Source organism: Haliotis asinina, chromosome 5 (genome assembly GCF_037392515.1).
Source record: "Haliotis asinina isolate JCU_RB_2024 chromosome 5, JCU_Hal_asi_v2, whole genome shotgun sequence".
In the NCBI taxonomy this organism is placed as follows: Eukaryota; Metazoa; Mollusca; class Gastropoda; order Lepetellida; family Haliotidae; genus Haliotis; species Haliotis asinina.
Genome location: NC_090284.1, coordinates 1404075 through 1414841, shown reverse-complemented (window position 1 = coordinate 1414841; position 10767 = coordinate 1404075). Strand labels below are relative to the sequence as shown.

Sequence of the window (10767 nt, the reverse complement as noted above, 5' to 3'; positions counted from 1 at the left end):
GCTTGCGGAAAAGGAAATAGTTTGAAATGCCTTTCATTGTAATTATTGGTCGGCTTCGTACAATCTCTTTTAACAGGAATGTTTCAGTATTATGGAAAGGATATTGCTGCCTCTAATTTATTATCTCGTCAGACAACTGTAAAATGTGATATTGTACAGACTGCTGTGCGGAGATGTAGGCAGGATAGCTCACATCTGAGGTGGAGGTACAATGTCCATGATCAATGAATAATGTAAACAGTGTGTGGGCAAAGCACTAAAAATGTAAATAAAGAGACATGCTGTCTATCTTTACTTGCTTATTTCAGTTAGTGAGTTTTAATTATAACAGTTACATGTTCAACAATTTGTAAACGGTTTATTCGTCTATATCAGTTATTGTTTATTCTCCAGGCACCAACGCATTAATGTTTCACTGAAAAGTTTCTGTTTGCAATTCTTTGTTGGTATTAATGAATCACATTTCGCATTATGTTCAATGCGATAAAACGATTCAGCCCTTAATTGTCCCATCAGGCTGAGTTGGTGCATGGGTAGGCATGACGGTTGGTGATAGAATAACTCTGACTAGAAGCACTGATTCAAAGCGCAGCTCCAACAATGTACAATGTAAACGCTAGAATCGACGACAAATCAGAAAGCCCTGTTTATCCGATTTACATCACGACGCGTAGCACTACTGCCTTACAGAACAACGGGACACGCACATTCACGTTGAAGTATAGGCAGAGAATGTATGTGTTAGGGCTGTTCACAGAGATAGGGGTGCGATGCTTCAAGGTATTGGCATGTGGACTTTGTCTGCTGTTGTCCTTGGGGGCATCCAGAGGCCAGGATGACCACCACGTACTTCGACTACACAGTGACCTCATCCGAAATAACAACCCAAATGTCAGACCAGTCAAGAACAGCAGTCATGCTATCACAGTTTGTTTAGAATTTCATCTTCTCAGCATATCTGATTTTGATGAGGTTACGCAGACGGTGACAGCTAATGGTTTTTTTTTTAGTTTCTTGGAAAGATGAGTTTCTATCCTGGAACACCAGCGAGTATGGAGGAATCAGTGAAATAACTCCTGACTATGGGAACGTTTGGAGACCATATATCACGGTGTGGAACCAAGTGGTTGACGCCGAGCCTCTTGGACTCGACTTTGGGATCATGCAAGTGACCGCCGAAGGAAATGTGACTTGGGTACCTGGCGATACCTTCAAGACTTTCTGTCAAATGGATGTTACCAACTTTCCTTTGGATGAACAGCAATGTTCTTATGAGACGTTTGCTTGGGGAAGTGATCTGAAAGAAGTTGATCTAAGACCGTTTAAAAACTCTATAGGATTAAATTTGTTTAATGCCAATAGCCAGTGGGATGTCACAGGCACATCTGCTTCAAGACTTGTTCTTGGAAACAATGGCAATTATTTTCCTTGGGTATACCATAAAATGACCATGAAGAGAAAGCCATCCCTAGTGATACTGTCAACTCTACTGCCTGTGTTGGTGCTGGGATTAGTGAATGTGATGGTATTCCTTATTCCTGTGGAGTCTGGCGAGAAGATGTCCTTTGCCATCACGGTGTTGCTGTCTTTCACTGTATCTCTGTCCTTCGTCACTGGACAGCTGCCACAGAACGCTGACAGTATACCTGTGTTTACTATCTTCCTTGTAGGCATGTTTATTATGAGCTCTATCTACGTGCTCCTGACCATCTGGATCGTGCAAGTGTTCCATCGAGACGCCGCCATCAAGTCTGTTCCTTCGTGGGTGGGACGTATGACACGGTCCTGGGAGAAATGCATCTTTAGCACTCCTGCTGTTGGAAGTACGGAGATCCTGTCACTGGACAAGAAATCGAATGGATCATGGACTCCACCACCAGTGACCTGGAAGCGAGTGAGCAGAATGATGAACAGGATCTTCTTCTTATTGTTCTTCATGCTGTTCATCAGTGCAACAGTGGTGGCCTCTCTGAAGATATCGTATTTCTGATGTCTAGAAAACGATGAATACTGTGACGATATGCCGACTGTAATGACTTGAATGCCATTTAACGAAGGTGTGTAGATGACACACACACACACACACACACACACACACACACACACACACACACACACACATATATATATATATATATATATATATATATATGTATCAATTGATCAATATGTTAGTCATCCACTTTATATTGTCATATATATTTATGTATAATGCTAGTTCGTTGATGATAATATTAGGTGTGCATGGGATAGGTTATTACATGGTAATGTATGTCCCTTGAACAAACGTCATCGTACGTTGATACTCGTTCACGAAGAACATTGATGAATCTATTTGCAGTACTAGTATGCGAGACTCGATTCGGTAGCAAAACGTTTGTTTATATATATCCATGGTCAGGACTTTCGTCATTTTAGTGTAACCTTTCTCAACAAATCCTCGTTGTTGAGGCGTGCAGGTGTATGGATCTGTTGTGTTGGCTGCGATCACCTGTCGTGAGTCGTCACTGTCGCCGCAGGGACATGCCTCAGCTGACTCGGACATCGCTGCAATTGTAATAAAAAAGTCATTATCCATGTGTTGTGTAATAATATTGAATTTTAAGTGTCAGTGTTTGTATTATATTTTGTTACGATTAAGAGTTTACCGTAACAACAATTTAAGAAATCCCCTGTGAACCAGCAAAACAGAACAGACAGTTCGTTTACGTCCAAATTATGTATTGTTAAGCAACGACAGCAAGGTATACAAAGTCACAAGTCAATAGGCACCCGTGGCGAGCCACCTCCTCGTGGTGGGTGCTGGGTCACGTGTTCCCGTTGCTCAACACACCACTTTGGCCCTGACTTCGCCTAGACGGGTGGTCGAATTTGCCCGGTTCGACCAATCGGCTGGTCATGCCAAGCCCTGTGCATGGATTACATTTATATTTGTCATTGCACAAATTTAATTTGGAACTGTGTTATTTTGAGTCTTGGCCTAATTGTTCATCTCAAACTTTTTGATTTTTGAATATGATGTTCAGAAGTTGCCCAGAAGGCGATGGCTCATGGGCCAATCTGGTAGGACTTATCTTTTCAAGATATTCTCCTGCTTGAGTATACCCTCCTGGTATCCCTGGTGCCGTCTGTTGGAGGTCCATGGACATAAGGCATCGTCCTTGTTGACACTCCATGGTGGGTGGGGAGCTAGGAGGGCGAACTATATTTAAAACAACCATGGCGCCCCCACTCAAAACAAGATCGCATGAATCTGATGACTCATTATCGTCTGAAGATGAGACTCCCACTGCCGTTGTTAATTCTGAAAATTGGTCTCGTTTTTCAGTCATGTCTTCACCAAATGATGGTCCACTGAAACTGAATCCGTTTGCTATTGCAAAAGGTATTGAAGGTCTGGCAGGTGACGTGAAAGAAATTAAAAAGCTGCGTTCTGGCTGTCTACTGATTGAATGCAAAAAGCAGATTCAATCACAAATCCTACTATCAACAAGGGCATTAGCGAATGTTCCTGTAACACTGTCACCTCACAGGACTCTCAACAGCAGTAAAGGTATTGTCCGAGATGTAAGTCGTTGTCTTTCAGACATGGATGAAGATGACATTCTTTCGGAATTAAGCTCACAAGGAGTTACAGCTGTTAAACGTTTTTCATCAAAACGAAACAAGGAACTTCTTAAGACCAACACGTATTTATTTACATTCGGTCTTCCTAAACGCCCAGAGTCACTAAAAGCTGGATATTGTCATTTAAGGGTGGATTCCTACATCCCAAATCCCCTTCGGTGCTACAGGTGTCAAAAGTATGGTCATGGCTCAAAATCATGCCATAACCCAGCTGCCTGTCATCGCTGTGGTGGCAAATGTGAAGACAGTACACCCTGTGGCAAACCTCCTTCATGTGTAAACTGCTCAGGGAATCACCCCTCATCTTCCAGAGACTGTCCTACATGGGCATTTCAATCACAAATTTCAAAACTGAAACATGACCGCAATCTCACCTTTTCAGAAGCGAAGACATATGTTCTGGCTCATGAAAAACCAGGGCCATCTTATGCGGCCACCGCTTCTGTCTCAGTCCAAAATGTTTCCAGACCTGTTTCATGTCATTCGGTAGCTTGCCAGACCGAGTACACGTGGCTTGAGTCCTCGACTCCAGTTCAGACTAAACGTCTTCAACAATCATCATGTTCTTCTTCATCACAAACTGAAGATCAATCTATAATGATACCAACGTCGCCATTGGCTCCTACATCGGTATCACAACCATCTCCTGTTGTGAAGACGACCAACACAAAGCAAGATAAATCAGATCGTGTACCGAAGGGTCAACGTGATCCTATACGGATACATAATAGGTTTCAATCTTTGGAGGACATAGATGTCTCTCCTCTCCCCCCCTCGGCGCAACAGAAGTAAGTCGCCTAGAAAAGGGAAAAATAGATCTCCCGTGCAACCTCCTGTCACATGAGCGTTTCCAGTTCTTCATTAATTCAGTGGAATTGCAGAGGTCTCAGGACCAATTTTAATGATTTACACTTACTAATACAAGATTATAAGCCGTCAGCAATATGTCTCCAGGAGACTTATTTAAAAGAAACTGACAGCTTTGTTTTACGTCAATACAATACTTACCATTCATTCTCTCCACCAGGGACTAAGGCTACTGGTGGATCTTCTGTTCTAGTAAAGCAGGGTGTGATCCACAGTCCTGTGTTGCTTCATACCATTCTTCAGGCTGTCACAGTTCGGATAACTATGCACGTTGTTTTTACCTTGTGCTCACTATAGATTCCTCCAACGTTGACGTTTCAGCTAGCTGATCTTCAAGCACTTTATGATCAGCTTCCCAAACCATGCATCATAATGGGCGATTTAAGTGGCCACAACCCACTTTGGGGCAGTGACCACACAAACAATGAAGGTAAATTGCTTGAGGAATTTATTTCAAATAATGACTTATGCATCTATAACGATGGTTCACACACGTATTTACATCCTGGTACTGGTACATATTCTAATCTCGATTTGTCACTCACTGACTCAAATCTCTTAAATGAATTTGACTGGTGCGTCCATGACGACCTCTGTGGAAGTGATCACTTTCCAACAATTCTAACACCTGTAACCCCTCCTCTGATGTTCCTCCATCATCCCGATGGAATTTTAAGAAGGCTAACTGGTTTTTATTTGAAACCCTTAGTGCTGACAAACTTAAACCTGAACTTTTTGCTGATGTTGCTGACGCCATAAAGTGTTTTTCTGATGAACTGAATAACGTAGCCAATCAATGTATTCCTATGTCCTCTGTACTTCCACACATTAGAAAACCGTGGTTTAATGATAATTGCAAACAGGCTAGAAAGGCTCGAAAAAAAAGCTGAACATTATTTCCGTCGCCATCCTCTGGTCCACAATTTGAATAAAATTCTAAATGCTAAAGCACGACGTACCTTCAAACAAAGTAAACGCCATTCTTGGCGAATGTATGTATCAAAGATCAATGCACGTACGCCGATATCAAAGGTATGGAACATGATTCAGAAAATCAAAGGTAAGGGCTCTAAATCTAGCATTCACCACCTCCAAGATGGGGACCAACTACTGACTAATAAATCAGACATTGCAAATAAACTTGGTGAAACCCTGGCCAAACACTCATCTTCTTCAAATTATGTGCCTGAATTTCAAAAATATAAAAATCAACATGAAAAGAAAGCTATAAATTTCAATTCTGATAATGAAGAAGATTATACTGAACTATTCTCTATTCATGAGCTCCATACTGCTCTTGAGCAGGCTCATGATACTGCTACAGGAGCTGATGATATACATTATCAACTCCTGAAGCACTTACCAGAATCATGTTTAGAAACCCTTTTAAATATTTTTGATGACATTTGGACATCAGGAAAGTTTCCATCATCATGGCGAGAAGCTATAGTAGTCCCAATACCTAATCCCGGACGTGATCATGCCGATCCTTCAAATTACCGACCAATTTCTCTCACAAGCTGCGTTTGCAAAACCATGGAACGCATGATAAATAATCGACTTGTTTGGTACTTGGAAACTAATAACCTCATAACAGATATTCAGTGTGGTTTCCGTAAAAACAGAAGTACTGTTGATCACTTAGTGCGTTTAGAATCATTTGTTAAAAATGCACTAATTAATAAACAACATGCTGTGTCTATCTTTTTTGATCTAGAAAAAGCATATGATACAACCTGGAAATATGGTATTTTAAGAGACTTACATGACTTCGGCTTGCGAGGTCGTTTACCTCAAATTACAGCAAACTTTTTAAATGACAGAGCGTTTCAAGTTCGAGTGGGTTCTACCCTGTCTGATCATTACAATCAGGACCAGGGTGTTCCACAAGGCAGTATTTTGTCTGTGACATTATTTAGTGTTAAAATAAACAGCCTTTCAGGGGTTGTAAATCATTCAGTTGATAGATCACTTTTCGTGGACGATTGTAATGTTTCTTGTGGTAAAAATATGCATACAATAGAGAGGCAACTACAATTATGTCTCAATAAAATCCATAAATGGTGTCTTGAAAATGGTTTTAAATTTTCTAAATCCAAAACAAATTGTATACATTTCTGTAGGAAATATAAACCACACAAAGACCCAGAACTATTTTTAAATGGCACTCCCATCAAGGATGTAAAGGAGGCCAAATTCTTGGGACTTATTTTTGACTCTCATCTGACTTTCTTACCACATATTAAATACCTGAAGCATAAATGCCTGAAGGCGCTTGACTTGTTGAAAGTCGTGTCTAGTTCAAAGTGGGGAGGAGATCAAGCTACCCTGCTACATCTGTAATGATCACTCATCAGAGCCATCTCTTTCCCAGCGGCGTGTAAAATTAGCTTTACAATATGTTACAAAACTCTACGCTAACGAATCAAATCCTGCATATAAAATCCTCCTCTCTATGCAGATTTGTACACCAAGAAACCTTCTCTAGTTCCGCCTCTTGGCATAAGAGTCACACCTTTCCTTTCTGCTGCAGGCATTGGACTAGATAATATAGCCCCTTTCCGCCTGCTTTCTTCTCTTCCTTGGCAATTTGTGAGACCACAAGTTGACCCGACACTGACAGCATTAAAAAAATCCGAAACAAATGAATTACAATATAAACAAGAATTTAATCAGCTAAAAAGTAAATATAATACATACAAATCCTTATTTACAGATGGATCCAAGGATGGTGGCACCGTAACTTGTGCCACTGTCATTGGATCCAGAACAATATCTTCCCGATTACCGGATAATAGCTCTATTTTTACTGCAGAAGCAAACGCAATACTTACTGCTCTTAAGTATATTGACAGACACCCCAAATGTAAACGACACATAATCTTTTCTGACTCTCTTCCGTGCCTTCAGGCTATTAAGAATCTTTCATGCAAGCATCCACTTTTATTAGACATTATTGAATTGCATAATGCTCTTGCTACTGGCCAATGCGACATCGTTCTCTGTTGGTTACCGAGCCATGTTGGAATCTCTGGTAACGCAATGGCTGATCTTGCTGCTAAGGCAGCGCTGAAAAAAAATCTGTAACACCACTTCTGATTAGATCTTATATCCGTCATCTTATGCAAAGGAAGTGGGATACTCAAGTAGGTATCAATAAATTACACCAAATCAAGCCAACTATCGGTTATACTTACTTGGGTTGTCTGCCCAGATTTGAAGAGGTCATTATGCGACGATGTCGCATTGGTCATACAAGGTACACTCATGAGTATTTGCTAAAAGGCGAGGATCCTCCGTTTTGTATCCCTTGTGATGAGAGAATCACGGTCAAGCATGTCTTGCTTGACTGTGTTGATTTTGCTATCACAAGGGATAAATATTTCAGTGACAAAACAATTAAGGATCTTTTTAATAAAGTAAATTATCATCTAATAATTGCTTTCTTAAAAGAAATAGAATTGTTGAATAAATTTTGAACAATATGTTTTGTATATAGATAAATGTTATTTTATTACTGGTAGTGTAAATTGGCAAACCGAGATCGTTAGTGGCTGTGCCTTCAACGGGGGTTAAAGTATCGTAAAATTATTGTCCCCCTGAGAAGGTACGTAAGTCCCAGAACTTTCAAAGTAAAATTGTCACGTCCCAAGTATATTTGTTATTTTGATTTTTGGCTAAATTGTCTTACAGTCGCCGGCAACTGAGGGGATGATGTAAATCCAGCTAGGATCCATGCAGGTAGCAAAAGTCCCCATGGTCCCTAGTATATTGATCTACGCTCAGTTGTTGGTGACCTATAGCCCGTATTTTATATTGTATTGTCTTCTCTGATTACAGTATTTTAGTTTTCCATGCTAGTTTTATGTTCATATCTGTGATAGTCTAGTATTTTACTGTCCTTCCATGGCAGGTTTTTATGTTCTAAATTTGTTAATTCTAATCTTGATATAAATTAAACTGTTCTCGTCACGATATGGCTGCAACATTGCCGATGTGACGCTAAATATTAACTCACTCACTCACTCACTCAATATAACAATGCTGATTACAAATACAATTCAAGGGAGACAAAATCTAAGTCAGTGGGTCACAAAATACAATAGAGCAAACTCACCAAAAGTCTTGGTGTGAGAGAGAATCAACTATGCAGAATGTCAACACAGCGATCGGTGCGACAGCAGATAATGTGGATTCAGGCTTTGACGGGATTTCAAGTGTTGGCAGTAACTCCAGCAAATATGAATGAATGTCAGTGTGAGTGCCGCCCTCATAAGATCATTACCGATCAACAAATCGTCACCCGGAACTGGGAGAGACACCAACAAACACCAACTTTCACCTCACCTGAAATCAGATCTGAGGTCAAATTCACAAAATGGAGACGAGCAGAAGAATTGCCACCTATACCCTGAAGCAGTGAGTGAGTGTGAGTGAGTTAACATTTAACGTCACATCGGCAATATTTCAGCCATATCGTGACGAGAACCATTAATGTCATACATAATAGAGAATGTTAAAAAAATCTGTCAACGAAGGACAGTAAAGCAACTAGACTATCACAGGAAAATATTTAAAACTAGTAATGAAAGCTAAAACAATTCAACTATAGAAGACGATACAATATAAAAACAGACTATAGACCGCCGACAACTGAAGGTAGATCACCATACCAGGGTCCATGGGGTCTTACAGTACCTTTGCTACCTGCATGGACCCTAGTTGGATTTACACCATCCCTTCAGCCGCTGGCGATTGTACGAATGTTTAGCCAACTTTTAAAAGAACAAATATACTACGTTTAAAATCGGGTAAGCGGAAATTAAACTGTGAAAGTTTTGGGACTTACGTATCCTCTCAGGAGGACAATAATTTTACGATACTTTAACCCCCTTTGAGGATACAGCCACTAACAATACTAGTTGCTAATTTTACACTACCAATCATTAAAATATATCTATCTACAACAGTTATTAATCAAAATTCAATCATGAAATCAATTTCTTTTAAAAAACCAATAAGTAAATGAGAACTAACACTATTAAAAAGATCCTTGATGGTTTTGACATTGAAATATTTCTCCCTTGTGATGGAGAATTCAACACAGTCAAGCAGGATATGCTTGACCGTGACTCTCTCATCACAAGGGATACAAAACGGAGGATCTTCACCTTTTAACAGGTATGCATGAGTATATCTGGTATGGCCAATACGGCATCGTCGCAAAATGACCTCTTGAAATCTGGACTGACAGCCCAAGTAGGTGTAACCAATATAGGGTTTTATTTCATGTAATTTATTTATACCTACTTGGGTGTCCCACCTCTTTTGCATAAGGTCACGGATGTAAGATCTAATACTAGTTTTGTAGTCAGAATAAGGAATGAGAAGTGGTGTCACAGATTTGTTGAGTGCTGCCTTGGCGGCACGATCGGCCATTGTGTTCCCAGAAATTCCTACATGGCTGGGTAACCAACAAAAGACAATGTCGTATTGGCCAGTAGCAAGATCATTATACAATTCAATTATTTCTATTAAAAGTGGATGTTTGCAAGAAATGTTTTTAATCGCCTGAAGACAAGAAAGGGAGTCGGAATAGATTATATATTGTTTATGTTTGGGGTGTCTTTCAATATATTTAAGAGCGGTTAATAGAGCGTTTGCTTCTGCTGTGAAAATAGAGCTGTCAGCCGGTAATCTGGAAGAGATTGTCTTAGACCCAATGACTGTGGCACAAGCCACTGCCCCACCATCCTTGGATCCATCTGTGAATAAGGATATATAGGTATTGTATTTACTTTTTAATTGATGGTATTCTTGTTTATATTGTGATTCATTAGTCTCTGATTTTTTAAATGTTGTCAGTGTAAGGTCAACTTGTGGCCTAACCAATTGCCAAGGAGGAGAAGAAAGTAAACGAGAAGAAGCTATATTTTCTAGCTCAATGCCAGCAGCAGACAGGAAAGGTTTCACTCTGATACCAAGAGGCGGAACAAGTGAAGACTTCCTGCTGTACAAATCCTCATACAAGGGATTAAATACACAGTTATATGCAGGGTTTGATTCGTTGGAATATAATTTTGTTACATACTGTAAAGTCAATTTGGCACGGCGTTGGGTAAGAGATGGCTCATCAGCCTCGACATACAGGCTGTCGACAGGTGATGTTCGAAAGGAGCCAAGGCAAAGTCTGAGACCTTGGTGGTGAACAGAATCCAAAAGTGTTAGGTTGCTCCTACAGGCTCCACCATATACAATTGAACCGTAATCAAG

At 40.2% G+C, this 10767-nt stretch overlaps 1 pseudogene; it reads left to right on the top strand.

Annotated features, from left to right (window-relative positions):
* The first annotated feature begins 732 nt into the window (after positions 1 to 732).
* LOC137284895 (neuronal acetylcholine receptor subunit alpha-7-like) lies at positions 733 to 1990 on the top strand (annotated as a pseudogene).
* The last annotated feature ends 8777 nt before the right edge of the window (positions 1991 to 10767 follow it).